Genomic DNA, 16,635 nt, shown 5'->3' with positions numbered 1-16,635 from the left:
CTTACACAGACCCAATGAGACAAATATTTAAATGACCGACACTGGGGGCGCCTGCGTGGCGCAGTCGGTTAAGCGTCCGACTTCAGCCAGGTCACGATCTCGCGGTCCGGGAGTTCGAGCCCCGCGTCAGGCTCTGGGCTGATGGCTCAGAGCCTGGAGCCTGTTTCCGATTCTGTGTCTCCCTCTCTCTCTGCCCCTCCCCCATTCATGCTCTGTCTCTCTCTGTCCCAAAAATAAATAAACGTTGAAAAAAAAAATTTTTTTTAAATGACCGACACTGTACCAGAAATGAAAAATAAGGAGATTTGCAAAAATACAAATAATACAGAAAAAAGGAACAGAAGTTTTTAAACTGTGAGAAAAAAAAATCAAGTAAAGGGAAAACTAATGGTAAGGTGGCCAAAATAAGTATAATACACAAAATGCCATTAATTTGAATTAGGTTTTTAAAGATGAGCTATTGGGGCACTTGGGTGGCTCAGCTGGTTCAGTTTCGGACTTCAGCTCAGGTCATGATCTCATGCTCATGGGTTCAAGCCTCACATCAGGCCCTGTGCTGACAGCTCACAGCCTGGAGCCTGCTTGATTCTGTCTCTCTCTCTCTCCCTCTCTGCCCCTCCCCTGCTTGTGATCTCTCAAAAATTAAAAAAAAAACTTAAAAAAAATTTAAAGATAAGCTATTGATTTCCCTTATGCTTTCTTATGGTCAAATTGGTCAATTACAAATTCAGAGTACTCAAAATAAAACGTAACCAACAGCTTAGGGGAAATGTTCAAATAATCCTAACAGTAAGAACAGAAAGAAATTTTGCCCGAGTAACTTCAAAACAGGTAACATCCTCATGAACACTCTCACAGTACCAGAGTTTCATGTGAACCTCAAAATCCAATAATTTCTCAGCCCCTCCATTGCCAATACCCTATTCTAAGTCACCATTATCTCTTCCCTGGACAGTCGGAAGGGCCTCCTAACTGGTCTCCCTGCTGTTGCCCTTACTCTCCAGTTCAGTCTATTCTCAATGCTGCAGCCAGAGTGGTCTTGTTAACACATAGGTCAGATCATGCCTGTCTTACCCCAAACACGGTCGTACTCTCCTTTTCACTCTGCGTAAAAGTCCGAGTCCTGCACAGAACTACAAGGTCCTGGATCTCTACTGCCTTTCTGACCTCATCAACCACTGCTCTTCTCTTTGTTCAAGTCACCTTCTCAGAGGAGCCTTTCCTGACTAGCCCATCTACAATTTCAACCCAACATGTCATATCTGCTGAATTTTCTTCTTATTATTACTTCGCACTGTCTAATGTGAATATGACTTGTTTTTCTTGTTTATTGTTTAACTCTCCCCACTAGAATATAAACTCCACTAGACCAAGGGATTTTTTTTTACTATCCTTTCACCATTATATCCTTCTCACATAGAAGCCTGCCTCTCACATAGTAGGGGCTCTCTATACACTCACTGAATGAGTGAGTGAATGAATGCATGATACGATTCTTTCTTGATATATTCTTAAAAATAGACTGGTAGCATCATACCAAGAAAATAACAGCAATCTTTAAAAGAGGTGTTCTGTGGACAGCAAAGATGTGATACACACACACACACACACACACACACACACGAATATTATACAACCATAAAAAAGGATGAGATCCTGCATTTGTTACAACATGGATGCTAAGTGTAGGAAGTTAAACTGGGAGAGACAAATACCATATGATTTCACTCATGTGGAATCTAAAAAGCAAAACAAATGAATACACAAACCAAAAGTAGAATAAGACCTCTAAATACAGAGAACTGATGTTTGCCAGGGGGGAGCTGGGGGGATGGGCAAAATGGGTGAAGGAGAGTGGGAGATATAGGCTTCCAGTTATGGAATGAATATGTCAAAGGAATAAAAATCATAGCATAAGGAATATAGTCGAGGATATTGTAATAATGTTATATGGTGACAGATGGTAGTTACACTTGTGGTGAACATAGCATAATGTATAAACTTATTGAATCACTATGTTGTACATCTAAAACTAATGTAATTTTATGTGTCAACTATACTCAAATTAAAAAAAAATTAAAGAGGCATTCTAATAAAAACCCATCTTTGAGAACCAGATTTAATTCCAGAGAAAATTTCAGAATGGTGATTCTTAACCATTTTTAAATATGCATCTTGTTGAGAAGTTGGTGACAGCAAGGTACCAACTGCCAGGAAGAGACACATATATACAAAATTACGCCTATAATATCAGAGGGTTAACAAATTCTCTGAAATTTATTCAAAACTCCCATATTAAGTCCTGATGTAGCTAAATGAACAGAGTTCACACTCCTCCGTCAATCCTCCATAAGTATAGCTCCTATGAATCGAGCCATTGATAGACACTGAATTGTGAGGAGTTTGAGATAATATTGCCTAACATTCCCTCTGGAATGTAGTCATTCTATGTTGACAGTTAAAACACTTATGTGTTTTATTTGAAATCTCCATAAAGTATACAAAGATTCATCCACAGTCTGATCTAAATGATCCCTCCATAATACCTGGATGTGCAGTCAGTAATTCAAATTTCATCTTTTTCTATAATTTTTTTAATGTTTATTTTTGAGAGAGAGAGAGAAATAGAGACAGAGTGCGAGTGGGGGAGGGGCAGAGAGAGAGAAGAAGACACAGAATCTGAAGCAGGCTCCAGGCTCTGAGCTGTCAGCAAAAAGCCTGATGCAGAGCTACAACTCAAGAACCACAAGATCATGACCTGAGCCAAAGTTGCACACTTAACTGACTCATAATACAACAGAGTAAGCATATTATATCACTAACTCTTCAGCTATTACTATCATGGAAAATTCTTTGTGTATTTTTATGTATAAAATTCTGTTTAAATATAAAGCAGAATAGTCTCAATTAATGTTTGAATGAGTGGGAAGAAAAAGAAATTATTTACAACTTGCTCTAATGATCTCACAAAGTCTCTAGTTTGTAGAAAAGTTTATGAGTAAGAAAAGCAATTCTGACAATTCTGTTGTCTTGATGAGTAAACTCAATGAGTTCCATCTGCCACTAATTCTTGCTTTTACTTTCTGCTAGAGAGGCACCCATCTTTCACTTAAAAAACAACATTTAAGTATTTTGTTTAAATATAAATGAAAAACACTATTTCTTCAAGTGTCAAAATAAATATAGCTTGGTCTAGCTCTACTAACCTTGTTATCTTAGTTCTGTTTACTTTTATTTCTTCACTTAGGACAGAAATTGGTCATGTTATTCCTTCCCATTACGTAGTTGTCAAAGACTTAAATTTTTCTTTAATTTTTATTTATTTATTTGTTCTTATTTTAGAGGGAGAAAGAGAGTATGTGCATGGGGGTAGAGGAACAGAGGGGAAGAGAGAGATAGAATCCCAAGCAGGCTCCACACTCAGCATGGAGCTCGATGTGGGGCCCGATCCCACGACCCTAGGATCATGACCTGAGCCAAAACCAAGAGTGAGTCACTGAACCAACTGAGCCACCAGGCGCCCCTGCTCAACTTTTAAAATCAAGCTTAGGGGCGCCTGGGTGGCGCAGTCGGTTAAGCGTCCGACGTCAGCCAGGTCACGATCTCGCGGTCCGTGAGTTCGAGCCCCGCGTCGGGCTCTGGGCTGATGGCTCGGAGCCTGGAGCCTGTTTCCGATTCTGTGTCTCCCTCTCTCTCTGCACCTCCCCCATTCATGCTCTGTCTCTCTCTGTCCCAAAAATAAATAAACGTTGAAAAAAAAAAAAATTAAAAAAAAAAAATAAATAAATAAAAAATAAAATAAAATAAAATCAAGCTTAGAAGATCAAAACATAATATAGGAGTGCCTGGGTGGCTCAGTCAGTTAAGCATCCCACTCTTAATTTCAGCTCAGGTCATGACCCCAGGGTCATGGAACTGAGCCCCATGTTGGACTCCTGAGTGTGGAGCCTGCTTGGGATTTTCTCTCTCCTCCTCTGCCCCTCTATCCCCAGCATGCACACGCATGCTCTCTCTCTCTCTCTACCTCTAAAATTAAAAAATAAAAAAAAAAAACTTTCATCATCTTGGCATAAGCATTTGTCACTTTGAAAACTTAATTTCAAGTGTTTTAATTTCTAATGACTCTAACTGTGTGATCTTGTCGCAAATTAATTCCTTGAAAATGAAGAGGGATGAGCTATGATTCGCAGACTTAAGTGCCATAAAGTCAACAAAGTTCAGTCAGAATAGGCATCTTACCTACAAAGTAATTTAAAAATCTCTATATAAATTAACTCATTTAAATATTAACTAAATATTTGGTAAAATATGTTACCACACAGGGTACTAGAAATATAAAAATAAATAAGAAATCATCATATACTTTAATAAGTAACATTGTTTTATGACCTTTTTACATGTCAAATTTTATAATACCAATATGAATAAAGTACCATGGGACTTCAGATTCAAGACGATAAACTGAATAAACTGATTTTCTTATTCCTGAGATGCCTTTAGAATTACAGAAAGTAAATCATTATCAACCCACTAGAACAGAGAAAATGAGAGGGGACCAGCAGCAAAAAAGAGATTTAAACACATTTCTGGAAGACAAAGAAAAAGTAGAATGATGGAAGTGACTACCTAGGATATTTGGGGAAAGAGCTGTCATCAATGAAGAAACAAATTTATTTAGAAAACTCTGGAGGTGTTCTGAATTGTAAAGGGCAGGGTGATGTGGGGCTGAAAGAGAGGCTTTGGTTTGTAGATGTAATATCTGACTTCTTTATCTCCTTGTAAACAATTCACAGCAGCCAAATTTAACTCCCTATAATTGTCAGAGGAGTGGTTTATAAACAAGCAGGGTAGTTTAAATAGAATAAAAAATTATTAAAGATTATTGGGTACCTCACTGAGCCTCGGTGAGATCCAGTAAACCTAATAAAGCATTCAGCCAAGAACCACACCCAAAATCCCACGTAAATTGCTCTAGAAAAGACAGCTCTGCCACCACGCCAAGGCATTGCACGTTATGACTGAAATCTCGAAGCCTACTACCTCTGAGTTCCTCTGAGGCCATCTGCTCTTCCATATCCCACACTTCTGATCTAAGATCTGGCATGAACACCTCTTATTGATAAAGAATAGTTCACAGTCTGTGTGTAGGCAGCCAGGAAATTTGGGAAAATATGGATTTATAAAGTGAGGAATTCCCCAAACATAGACAAAATACTCAAAGATGACAAATAGCCAAAGGACAAAAACTTGTTCCGTATACTTCTATATGTTAAAGAGCTAAAACGTATAAGTTATTTGAGGATAACTTGGGCTTTTAGTACAGACTTCACACCACACACACAAACTTACATGTTGTGACATTTAGGGGGACAGGACTTCAGCACAAAAGGTAGCTCCCCACTCAAGTGCCTAAAAGAAAGCCTAACAGTTGACAAACACTGCCCATATGCACAGAATTCACATTCCTCCTACTTCTCTCCTTAACAGCCATGCTGAATGGAGACAGGAAGACATCAGCATCATGGAAAAATTGTGTAAAAAGAAGGAAAGAAAAAAGAAAACCTACCACAGGGACCTAGATAAATCAGAACAGAAAAAATAGCTTTAACAAATGTTCATGAGTGTCTTCAAGGACATTTCAGAAGACCTTGCATCCACAATTTCAAAGATTGTTCTGACAAAGGAATCATCAGAGGAAGAAAGAGCTTAGCTGTGAAAACATTTTTCAATAGAAATCTTAGAAAACACATTTGCATAATTAACTCTTCCCCCAAAAGAAATAAAGAGAAAAAAATGTTTTAAAAAAAGAAAAGTTCAAATGATCCATATCCAGTCAGCAGTATTTCTAGAAAAAGAGAATAAAGAGAAAATGATCAATGAAATAACATGAAAAACTTTTCCAGAGCTGACAAGAGACACAAGTCTTTAAACTGAAGGCGGTGTGTGTGTGTGGGGGGGGGGGGGGAGGAAAAAAAAAGAAAAGTCCACCAAGTCCAAAGAGAAAGAATAGAAAAATACCCATTGCTAAATATATCACTAAGAAATTGCAAGAGCAAAGAAGATAAGATAGGAAACGTTTCCAGAAAAGAAAAAAACTCTAAAGGTATGAGAAACAGAATGGAAGCAAATGTTTCATACCAAAACAATGAACAGTAGAAGATAATCCAGTAACACCTGATGTAAAATGATTTACAGTGGAAAATGCTATTAGCCCGTCAAGCAAGTATCAGAGCACAGCAAATATATTTTCAATAACACAATGACTTAGAAAATTTATATCCTATAAATCTCTTTCTCAGAAATAATTTTATAACATAGTCCAGCAAAATGAGAAGTAACCAAGAAAAAGGGATTCAGGGACTAAAGATTCAGGAACTCATGAGTACAGACTTGACAATGACCAGTACAGATAGCAGATGACTCTCGAAAGTAAACAGCCAGAAGGAAGGCGGGAATTGAGACAACTCAATACATCATATGATTCTGAAGCGGCAAAATTTGATTTAAAAAACAAAACAAAACAAAACAAAACAGGGACGCCTGGGTGGCTCTGTCAGTTAAGAATCCAGCTCTTGATTTCGGCTCGGGTCATGATCTGACAGTTTGGGAGTTCAAGCTCCACATCAGGCTCCACGCTACCGGTGTGGAGCCTGCTTGGGGTTTGTTCTTTCTCTCTCTCTCTCCCCCTGCCCCTCCCCTGCTCTCTCTCAAAAAATAAATAAACTTAAAAAAAAAAACAAACAGAAACATAGAATAGCACAAGGGGAAAAAAGGAAGTCCTATTTCAAAATTGTAGCCACTAGGCCAAATAAGAATATGAGTTCATGGACTTCAAAAAGAAGAACGAAATGGATTCCAAAAAAATAAAGAGAATGAATAAAAAACTGAAAAATTAAGGATATAATAAAGTAGGCCCACCTACCTTGTCCCAATAAGAAAAAAGTTTATTGGAAAAGGCTTACAAAAAGTCCTGATCTAAATATGAACCAAAATAAAATATGGCATAATTTTCCTTTTTAAAGTAAGCTCTACACCCAATGTGGGGCTTGAACTCACGAATATGAGGTCAAGAGTTGCATGCTCTACCTCCTGAGCCAGCTAGGTGTCTCCAAATGGCATAATTTTGACAAAGCGCTGGAATTAAAGAGTCCATTTGAAAGAAGGAAGAATGGCTTCAACCTTGATTCTAGGAATATTCGCCTTTGGGTAGCTAAGCAGTCATATTAAAATGAGATGAATCCTGGAACACTTCTTGATTCTGTAGTGAGTAATATTTATGAGGTCATAATAACATTAATGCTATTTATCAATTTTTCAACTGGCTCAGCCAATACACAAAAACAAAAGATTTAATTAATTACAATACTAAACATAAAATATTAACAATATTCTCACTATACAGTTCCAAAACTTGGGTGGCATATTTATATAAGGAGAGATAGTGGGAAGGCTTATGAAATATGAAATATCCCAACCTCATACTGTAGGAAGTCAACAGAAAATGTCTGTAGTGAAAGGAACAGAAATAGTGGAGGGAATTACAAATGTAACCAATTGGGGCGCCTGGGTGGCGCAGTCGGTTGAGCGTCCGACTTCAGCCAGGTCACGATCTCGCGGTCCGGGAGTTCGAGCCCCGCGTCGGGCTCTGGGCTGATGGCTCAGAGCCTGGAGCCTGTTTCCGATTCTGTGTCTCCCTCTCTCTCTGCCCCTCCCCCGTTCATGCTCTGTCTCTCTCTGTCCCAAAAATAAATAAACGTTGAAAAAAAGAAATTAAAAAAAAAAAAACAAATGTAACCAATTAAAACACTCAGAAAATTAATATAATTATATGTAGGAATGAAGAAAGAAAGAAGGCAAAATTAGTAGGCTAAATTCTCTTCCGTGATGGTGTCTGTTTAAAGTTGATAAATGAAAAGAAAAGAAGTCCCTAAAAGAATATTATTTAGCCCAGCATAGGTAGTCAGAGGTCTAAGAACCAAAACCAGAAATGGATCAAGTTCGTTGTTCCCAAGGTCAGTGCTGGCACAGTGAGGGTAGAGGGGCAGGGGGACTAGAACTTTTTTTTTATTGCAGTAGGTTTTTGTCACCATGCACATGGATTATTTTCATGTATAATTATTATTTAGTCCTTTTAATTAAATAGAGGGCTATGAGATTTCAGAGAAAATAGCTACTAACAAAGTCCTAGGGGCCAACAAAAGGTTCACAGAGGTAAATTTTAGTTGAACTCCAACAAATACAAAAGAAGACAGGAGTGTTGTATTTCTTCTTATTTTAAGGTTCACAATATTTTAAAACCTCCGACATCAAAATCTTTGTTAAAATCAATGTCATCTCACAACTACCGATAGCCTAGTAGCAGCTGTGATCTAGTTGTCATTGATTGCCTACAGACAAACTGGGGCGCTTTCCTCCTGACAGACTCGACAATTTTAATGCATCAATATTTCGATCAACAAACTATTTAAAGGCCATTTGAGGAAGGAATAGGAGCCCTGAGCATTGTCTGAAAACCTTATGTTAACATCTTATGGGAAGATCATATAAAGAGCCAGCATAAAATCTGCAAAATGGACCACACTGGTAGAAAATCTAAGAAACAACAGTGAAGCATTGTTTTATAAAGTGCTATATCACAAATACTCTTGATAACCCAGAATATGCTACCGTTTAGAAAAATATTGACGTCAACAGCACTGAGTTGAAAAGCAATTTTTAAAAAAAGCCACCAGATTCTGAATATGAAAAAGAATTCCTTAACCAATTTCTTTGATCTGTACTTTTCTTATGAGAGTGATACGATTTAAACAAAAATCTTTATTTAAATAATTCTAAAAGAGCTCTTCCAGTAGATATAAGACAAAAATTCTAAAGAAAGAGAAAGCATTGTCAAATATATAGGCAGAGTCTTTTCTTTCTTGGACATACAAAAATGGTAGTATATCTTAAAAATCCATGATGTCTAGATTTACAGAATTACAACTATCTAGACAGAGTGGTAATTAGGAGAAATCAGACAGATTACTTCTTGTGTGGAGAAACCATAACCCGTGCCACAGAAGAGGGTCAAGTTGACTGCCCCCTTGAAGAACAGGAAGGCATATGCAACATATTTTAAGTATTAAAAGAAAGATACCCACAGGACCTATGGTCCGTAAAAACAAATAAGCCAAAGAATATCAATCACAGACAATAGGAACTCCTATGTGAGAACTGATTTGCACATTGAGAATCAAAAGACCAAGAAACTGCCTGCCCAGATGACTGTTTCACACAGAAAGAACATTTTTTACATCCTGCTTGTTCCGTGCAAAAACCTTCTCTCCCCACAAATCAAATCTGTGACTAGCAGTGCTGTTATTAGACACTCAGCTCACTAGAGATACAGCCAGCTACCTCCTGCATGTCTAACATGATAGGTATATGTCATAATTCCAAAAGATAGCACCTTAATAATATAGCAACCACAATTACTGGGTGTGTATTATGTATACGTCAGTATGTTTTCTCTCTCTGCTTAGACAGTGTGTGTGTGTGTGTGTGTATGTGTGTGTGTGTGTGTGTGTATCTATGTGTGCTTATAATTTATTTTCTCTCATCTCCTGACCACTGACCAGACTGGTTCAGAAATTTTGTTGGTGCATACAAAAATCTAATTGTTCAATGATCTCATGTTCATAGTTTCTCAATTTTCATAGGTTTAGACACCCAAATAACAGCTGCTAGTTAAAGTAAAATGAGAAAATATAATTCTGAGAAAAACTAAGTTGTCCTATGCCTTCACAAAACAAATATTTGGTAGCAGCTGTTCTTAAACATGAGTTCACATTTTTAAAGCCTATTATAATACCAATATAGAAGCTCCTGAAGCTCTATTTATCTCAAATCTTTAGCCACTATCTAGTAAAAACAGATAAAAATGTATATGTTCCCATAAACCTTAAAGAAATTATTGGCCCAGGAGTAAAGCCTCTCTCTCTCTACCCCCTACTCCTTCTCTTTCTCTTTCTCATTCACTATTATACCCATATGAATACACATTTATAAGTCTATATTGTTTCTGGATTTCTTCCCATTAATTGGCAAAGACTTTAAGATGAGTAACACAATGCCCATTAAGAGAGTCTCTAGTTAGGTCATCTTCTTTTGCTAGTCCATAGTACTCTAGTGTGATTCAAATACATGACTCTCATCTTCAGGATCATCCACTCGCCCACCAGGCAGGGGCTTCCCAACCTCTGTGCTCTCCTGGGCAAGTCTCCATGCTGTGCTAGCCAGGGCCACAGCTCACACCCAGCGGAGCAGATCACTGAGAGACTGCACTAACTGAAAGCAGACTATATTGACTTTGGGGAAGACTTTACTTGGTACCCATAAGCCTACTAAGTTAATAGAAGAATGTGTGACTTGCTGACTTTCATTCAATGAGAAATTTCTTATAGTTTACCTTGAACATATTAAGTGTTCACAGTTCTGAAAAAGATTTTAAACTTCCAAGCCCATGAAACTTAAATTTGACAGTAATTTTCACTACATATCCAATATTGCTATGTCTAATGAGCTTGGCATGTTGGCAATGTAGATTCAAGGGTCACACTGCTGGCGGAATATAAAAGGATGAAAGCTGCTCTGGCATACAGTTTGGCAGATCTTTAAGTGTTAAACATAGTGTTGCCATATGACTCAGCAATTCCACTCATAGGTATATACCCAAAAGAGATAAAAACATATATTCACATAACAATGTGCACACATATGTTAATAGCAGCATTATTCATAATAGCCAAAAAGTGGAAACTACCCAAATGTCCACCAACTGATGAATAAACAAAAAGTAGTATACCAATATAATGGAATATTATCTGGCCATAAAAAAGGAATGAAGTACTGACCCATGCTACAGCACAGATGAACACCGGAAACATGCTCAGTGAAAGAATTTGGTCACTAAAGGCCCCATGATTTTATTTACGTGAAATATCCAGAGTAGACAAATCAGTAAACACGGAAAGTAAATCAGTGATTTTGAGGGATGGGAGGAGGGGGGTTGGACAGTGAGTGCTAATGGGTACAGAGTTTCTGCGGGGAGTGATAAAAATGTTCCAAAATTAGATAGTGGTGATGGTTGCATAAATCAGTTAATGTATTAAAAACCAGTGAATAGTATCCATAAAAAGATGAACATTATGAATGTGAATTACAGTCCAATGGAAATATTATTTTGAAAATCTGTTTCAAGGTCAAGTTTATGTCTATATGGCATCAATAAACAGACAATGAATGTTTTAAAGATGTGGTTTAAAGTAATTTTTTAAATATGTGGTTCCTGTAATAAAGAAGATGTTCAAGAACTCCTAAGAAAAACATCAGACAAAATTTACATTTCTTATATCAGAGAAGACCTATTATACTAGGAGACAGTCATGGATTCTAGGACCAAATATTTAAGAGACATCAATTTTGGAGCACCTGGGTGGCTCAGTTGGTTAAGCCATCCAACTCTTGATTTCGGCTCAGGTCATGAGGAAGCTCTGGGTTGGGCTCCACACTGTCAGCAAGAAGCCTGCTGGGATTCTCTCTCTCTCTGCCCCTCCCCCCCCCAAAGAAATAAATCAACTTAAAAAAACAGTTTTTGCTTTAAAGGGGAATGAAGAAATGGCTTAATCTCACAAAGACACAATGCAAGAGAATCCATGAAAGAATGCCTCTTAAGTGAATACAACATTTTTTTTAAGGTAAAACTACATTTGTGATCAGGAAGGAACAAGCAAGAAGTTTCTAGATGTTGGCATGTTCTCTCACTCATGATAAAGTATTTGCCTTATCATCATCTGTTGGAATGATGTGCTATATTATTTGTCAACCAGCACATTTTTTATGTACCCCTTCTCTCTATATATGTCATATATATATATATATTCAAATGGTTAAAAAATTAAAGATGAATAAGATCACGTGTGAAAAGACAACAGATAATATCACCATTGCATCACAAAAGGTTTAATAAAAAGTATGTGAGAGGAAATATTCCAAATTATAACCAGGCCAAATTTGAATTGAACCTCCAAAAGGTTACATGTACTAGGTTTGTCCAATAGGTAAACATTTGTGCCTTTCTGTTTTAATTAAAAGCGGAATTTGTAAATCACATAAAATCTTAAGAATTAGAGGAGACCATAAGCCCTTTTCTTCATTTTCAACTCCACAGGATATGGTTTTGGTTTTTTTTTTCTTTTTCATATGTGTGTTTGGTTCTCAGTATGAAAAATGCAATACAGTACCTGCCAAGACAAGTCTTTTTTTTTTTTCTGGATATTTTAGAGTTTTATTTCCAAGGCCCCCAAAGAGATTGCTTTTCACAAACAAAAACCATTTGATTATATAATAGTGATCTAAGTGTAAAGACATGACTGGTTTTTTTCTTGGTAAATTCATCACAAAAGATGAACAGTGCTTCGGCCAACCATGGGGACGCTCCCAAGCCGTGAATCAATTGGCTGTAGACCTTAAGCAGTCAGATCCACCTACTGTTTTCCAATAAGTGCCTAGAAGGCAGGGTATTTGAGTTCAACTACTCTCTAGTCATTCAACAACCAATTCACGTAAGTCTTTGAGCATCTCTCTTAAAGGAGATGATCATCTACTTCACCAGAGAATATGAGGAAGACAAATGCCAGATTGACTGACGATACTTCCAGCCCACAGGGGAAAAAGCAATGAAAATAAGTGGCTGTGTTCATAGAAGAACAGTGTACTTCAAATCCATTCCACTCTCCCAAACTACATGCGCAGCAAGGCTGGGTGGGAACACATTATTTTATTTTACATCAAAGTCGCCAAAAAGAGGCTGAAACACTTTTAAATCTATTCTTCTTTTTTAATTTTTTGTTTTTACATTTATTCATTTTTGAGAGACAGAGTGAGACAGAGCACAAGCAGGGGACGGGCAGAGAGAGAAGGAGACACAAAATCTGAAGCAGGCTCCAGGCTCCCAGCTATCAGCATAGAGCCTGACGCGGGGCTCGAACTCACAAACCGTGAGATCATGACCTGAGCCCAAGTCGGATGCACAACCAACTGAGCCACCCAGGCGCCCCCACTTTTAAATCTAACTACTGATGACTGCATCTCCAATAATTTGATATTACAAGTAACAACAAAAGCCCCTCTTTCTCACAGCCTCTGTGCGCTTAAACAAACCAACGGCTGTCTGTTGTTTGTTTTTATCAAAAGTAAATAAAAGGCTCACTGACACTGTAGCACACACTTCTCTGACAACTGTATGTGTGTGTGTGCGCATGCGTGTGTGTGTGTGTGTGTGTGTGTGTGTGTGTGTGTCAATTCCTAATTTCTGGTTTATCTATTTAGTTAACCTTTGCTATTTTCTGGGCTTCATTCCAAGACAACTAAAGTGCATGACTAAAATTGGCATCTCTGCTATTGAGCTTAATTTCAGAGAGGTTCTGAAATGGTCTGAAACCATTTTTTTAATATTCTGCACACAACTTTATGCTAAAAAGTAACAAATGTTGGTCAAGACGAGTAATTGATAGGAAAGGTGCAATTTTGTTTTCCTCCAAAACAATTTTTACTTCCTCCAAATATACTGAAAAGAGAGTAAGTGCAGTGCTAAGGCCACATGTTTCGGTTGCAGTGTCATAAATATTGCCTTCAAGTTGAACATAATTCCTTAGAGTGAGAGATGATCTAAATATTTACATATAAACCATACATTTCTGAACTCTGTTACAAGCCTTTTTCTCTTTTTTTCAAGTTTATTTATTTTGAGAGAGACAGTGAGAGCTCTCTCTCTGAGAGAGGGAGAATCCCACGCAGGCTTGCAGGCAGATCAGTGGGCAGAGCCTGAGGTGGGGCTTGAAACTCCTCAAACTGTGACATCATGACCTGAGCTGAAATTAAGTCAGGTGCTTAACCAGTTGAGCCACCCAGGCGCCCCAAGCGTTTTTCTCTTGATTTGGGGTGGGAAAACCCTAAAAGCACAAGTCATAAATGCATATAAACAAATGCTCATGAAATTATGAATCTACTAATGTTTGTGACATGTTAAAGAGTCACAGAATTATACATTTTTAAGTCGGAAAATACCTGAAGTATTTTAAAAGGCCCCTAGAATATTAACTCAACCCTCTAACTCGACAGATGAGGAAAATGAGGCCCAGAGAGGTGAAGCTAACCACAGCTGTCACGGATAATAAATGGCAAATAATGTCAAAATCCAGATATTCTAACTCTGAAAGAGTATTTGTTTCAATATACCTTAATACGTACAGAAATTCGTGTTAACAGAGGGCATTCCAGGCAGCCCCTCAACAGAAGGAACTCTCAGGCTTAACAGAGCCAGCCTGTTTGCAAACACAAGTTCTAGAAATAGCACCAGCAACAACAGATTTCTTAGCCTCACCGTACCTGGGGTTCCCAATGATTCCTCAGTTAGGTCTATTTTTCTCACCTCTAAGAATCCCTTTAAATAAGTGCTTTGGTCGGGATTGGGTTTATTTTATTTCGCTTTTTACATTTGCTTGCGGAGAGCGGGAGAGGGGGAAAAAGAGAAGCTGGCATTTAAACCACCCCTGAAGCACAAGTTTGTTCTTTGGGCAGCCAAACCAACAAACCCTTCCCCGAGCCCCAGGGCTTACTGGTTTATGTCGCAGTCCTTTCAGTTTCCAAAGTAGGAAGGAGACCTGGAAAAGAAGTTGGCTGGGTGGCGCAGCCTTTCGGTGGCGCCTGGCAGGTGCGCGCCCACGTGCGGCCGGCTACCGACAGCCGCGCGTCCCTGTCTTCCGCCCGCCCCGGGAGCCTCCCGCTCCCCGGCCGGGGGGTGGGGGGGGGGGGAACCCAGAGCCCCTGCCGCCCCTCCCACCGCCCCCGGGCGCAGGCCCCTCCTGGCGCCGGCGGGCTGTCCCCTGACTCCCGGCCCCCAAGTGGCCCGCGGGCTCCCCGCCGGCCACGCGGGCCCCAGCGTCCCGCTCCTCCAGTGTCCGAGAGCGGGAAAGGTGGCAGTAAGGGGTGCACGAGAGAGAAGCGGGTCCCACCTCGTTGCCGGGGTCCAACCCACACAGAAGGCAGAGATGGCGGCGGCGGGGCTCCGGCCCCTGCTTCGCTCGCGCTCTGCGGGCCGCGCGGGCTCTGCGGCGGGGCAGCTCCGAACTCCTCGCCCAAGGTGCCGGACAACTCTCCGGAGGGCGCAGGGCAGCGGAGTGTGGGGAGGAGGGGCCGAGGGGGAGCGCGTGGGGTGGGGAGAAGTGAGGAAAGAGCCCGCGGCCGCCCACGCGCGCCCCGCGCCCTGGTCCCCAGCTCCGGGTCGGGGGCAGCGGACCCCAGCGCCGAGGGCTGCCGTGCAGGTGACCGGAGCTGCGAAGAGGAACGTTGCTGCGCGTGGCCGTGGGCCTGGGGCTGGAGCAGCGACGAGCTTGAGAAGGAGGACCCCTGCCTGAGGGAGGCGGAGAAGCGAGGCGATCCCAGCAGGAAGGCGGCGCCGCTGCTACATCCAGCAGTTAGCTGCTGCGCGCCCACCGCAGCCCCAGCTGGGGCTTCTCAGACTCCCGGCGGGGCCTAGGGGTTCCAGCGGGGTTCCTCCCACTCCCAGACTTGCGGGCCTCTGCTGCATCAGGGGCGCAAAATGCTACAGCAAAGATTGCAATAACTGAGAGGGGTGGAAGAGGAAAGCAAATTGGCAAAGGGCGGAGGTAGTGAGTTTCCTGTCACCAAGTCACCAAGGATGTTCCCGCCAAGCATGTTGGTCATGCCTGTCAGGAAGGCTGAAGAGGGCACTTACGCGTCTGTGCGAGGCTGGACTAAATGACCACTTTACTTCTCTTGCAGTCCTGAAATTTAATGGCGTTCGATGTAGCAAGCAAAAAAACCAAGCAAACAAAATCCGTCCTTGAACAGAATACAGCCCCTAAGTAATAGACATTTCATAAGTCTCCACTCAAAACGTTCACTCCCTAATCTGTCTATTTATTAATACACTTTTATTGAAGGCCTACTATGGGTCAGACAACATGCTACATACAATTATGATGTTCCTTCAACTTGGACTAATGACATACTAGCAAGTGTTCATAACATTACCAGTTATGAGGGGTGATATGAAGGAACCCAACGGGGAGAGAAAGAAAGAATAAAGGGAAGTGGACATATTCTGGATTGGGTGGATGGTTAATTTTCAAAGGTCTCTAGAAATGAACTTGCCTAATACCCTCATAGGAAGATGCATCAGAGGCACAGCGAGAAAGTAGTCCAGAGATGGGTAGGGCCAGAAGCAACGTGTCTTGGCTCCTGGCCCAGCCACTTTATCAACTTGTGAGTTTTGTTAAATGAAACTTGACCCATAGGAATATCCTCTCAGAATCAGTGACACTTTTATGAAGAGCATTTAGATCTCTAGACCACTTGTTGAAGCCACTTCATTCAGAAATTTCCTATTTGTGGGGTGCCTGGGTGGCTCAGTCGGTTGGCTCAGGTCATGATTTCACGGTTGGTGAGTTGGAGCCCCACACTGGGCTCTGTGCTGACAGCTCAGAGCCTGGAGCCTGCTTGGGATTCTCTGTCTCCCTTCTCTGCACCTCTCCTGCTCACATGCTCCCTCTCTCTCTCAAAAGTAAACACTAA

The 16,635-nt window shown here is 40.4% G+C and overlaps 1 protein-coding gene across 10 annotated transcripts in view; it reads right to left on the bottom strand.

Annotated features, from left to right (window-relative positions):
• The window catches only part of LEPR (leptin receptor), a 139,037-nt gene that overhangs the window by 77,089 nt on the left and 45,313 nt on the right, over positions 1–16,635 (bottom strand). For 2 of the 10 annotated variants that reach the window (XR_006712350.1, XM_045477718.1), the window contains exons 1-2: positions 15,054–15,754; positions 14,658–14,702 (exon numbers count right to left, since the gene is read on the bottom strand). The gene's annotated coding sequence lies outside the window, so the exon portion shown is untranslated. Of the gene's footprint in view, positions 1–14,657; positions 15,024–15,053; positions 15,768–15,796; positions 15,846–16,635 lie in introns of those variants that run through there. The other 8 variants (XM_045477713.1, XM_045477714.1, XM_045477715.1 and 5 more) reach the window with 7 other exon arrangements.

The sequence above is a fragment of the Leopardus geoffroyi genome, chromosome C1 (genome assembly GCF_018350155.1).
Source record: "Leopardus geoffroyi isolate Oge1 chromosome C1, O.geoffroyi_Oge1_pat1.0, whole genome shotgun sequence".
In the NCBI taxonomy this organism is placed as follows: Eukaryota; Metazoa; Chordata; class Mammalia; order Carnivora; family Felidae; genus Leopardus; species Leopardus geoffroyi.
Note: the sequence above shows the minus strand (reverse complement) of the source record. Positions and strands in the feature narration are given on the sequence as shown.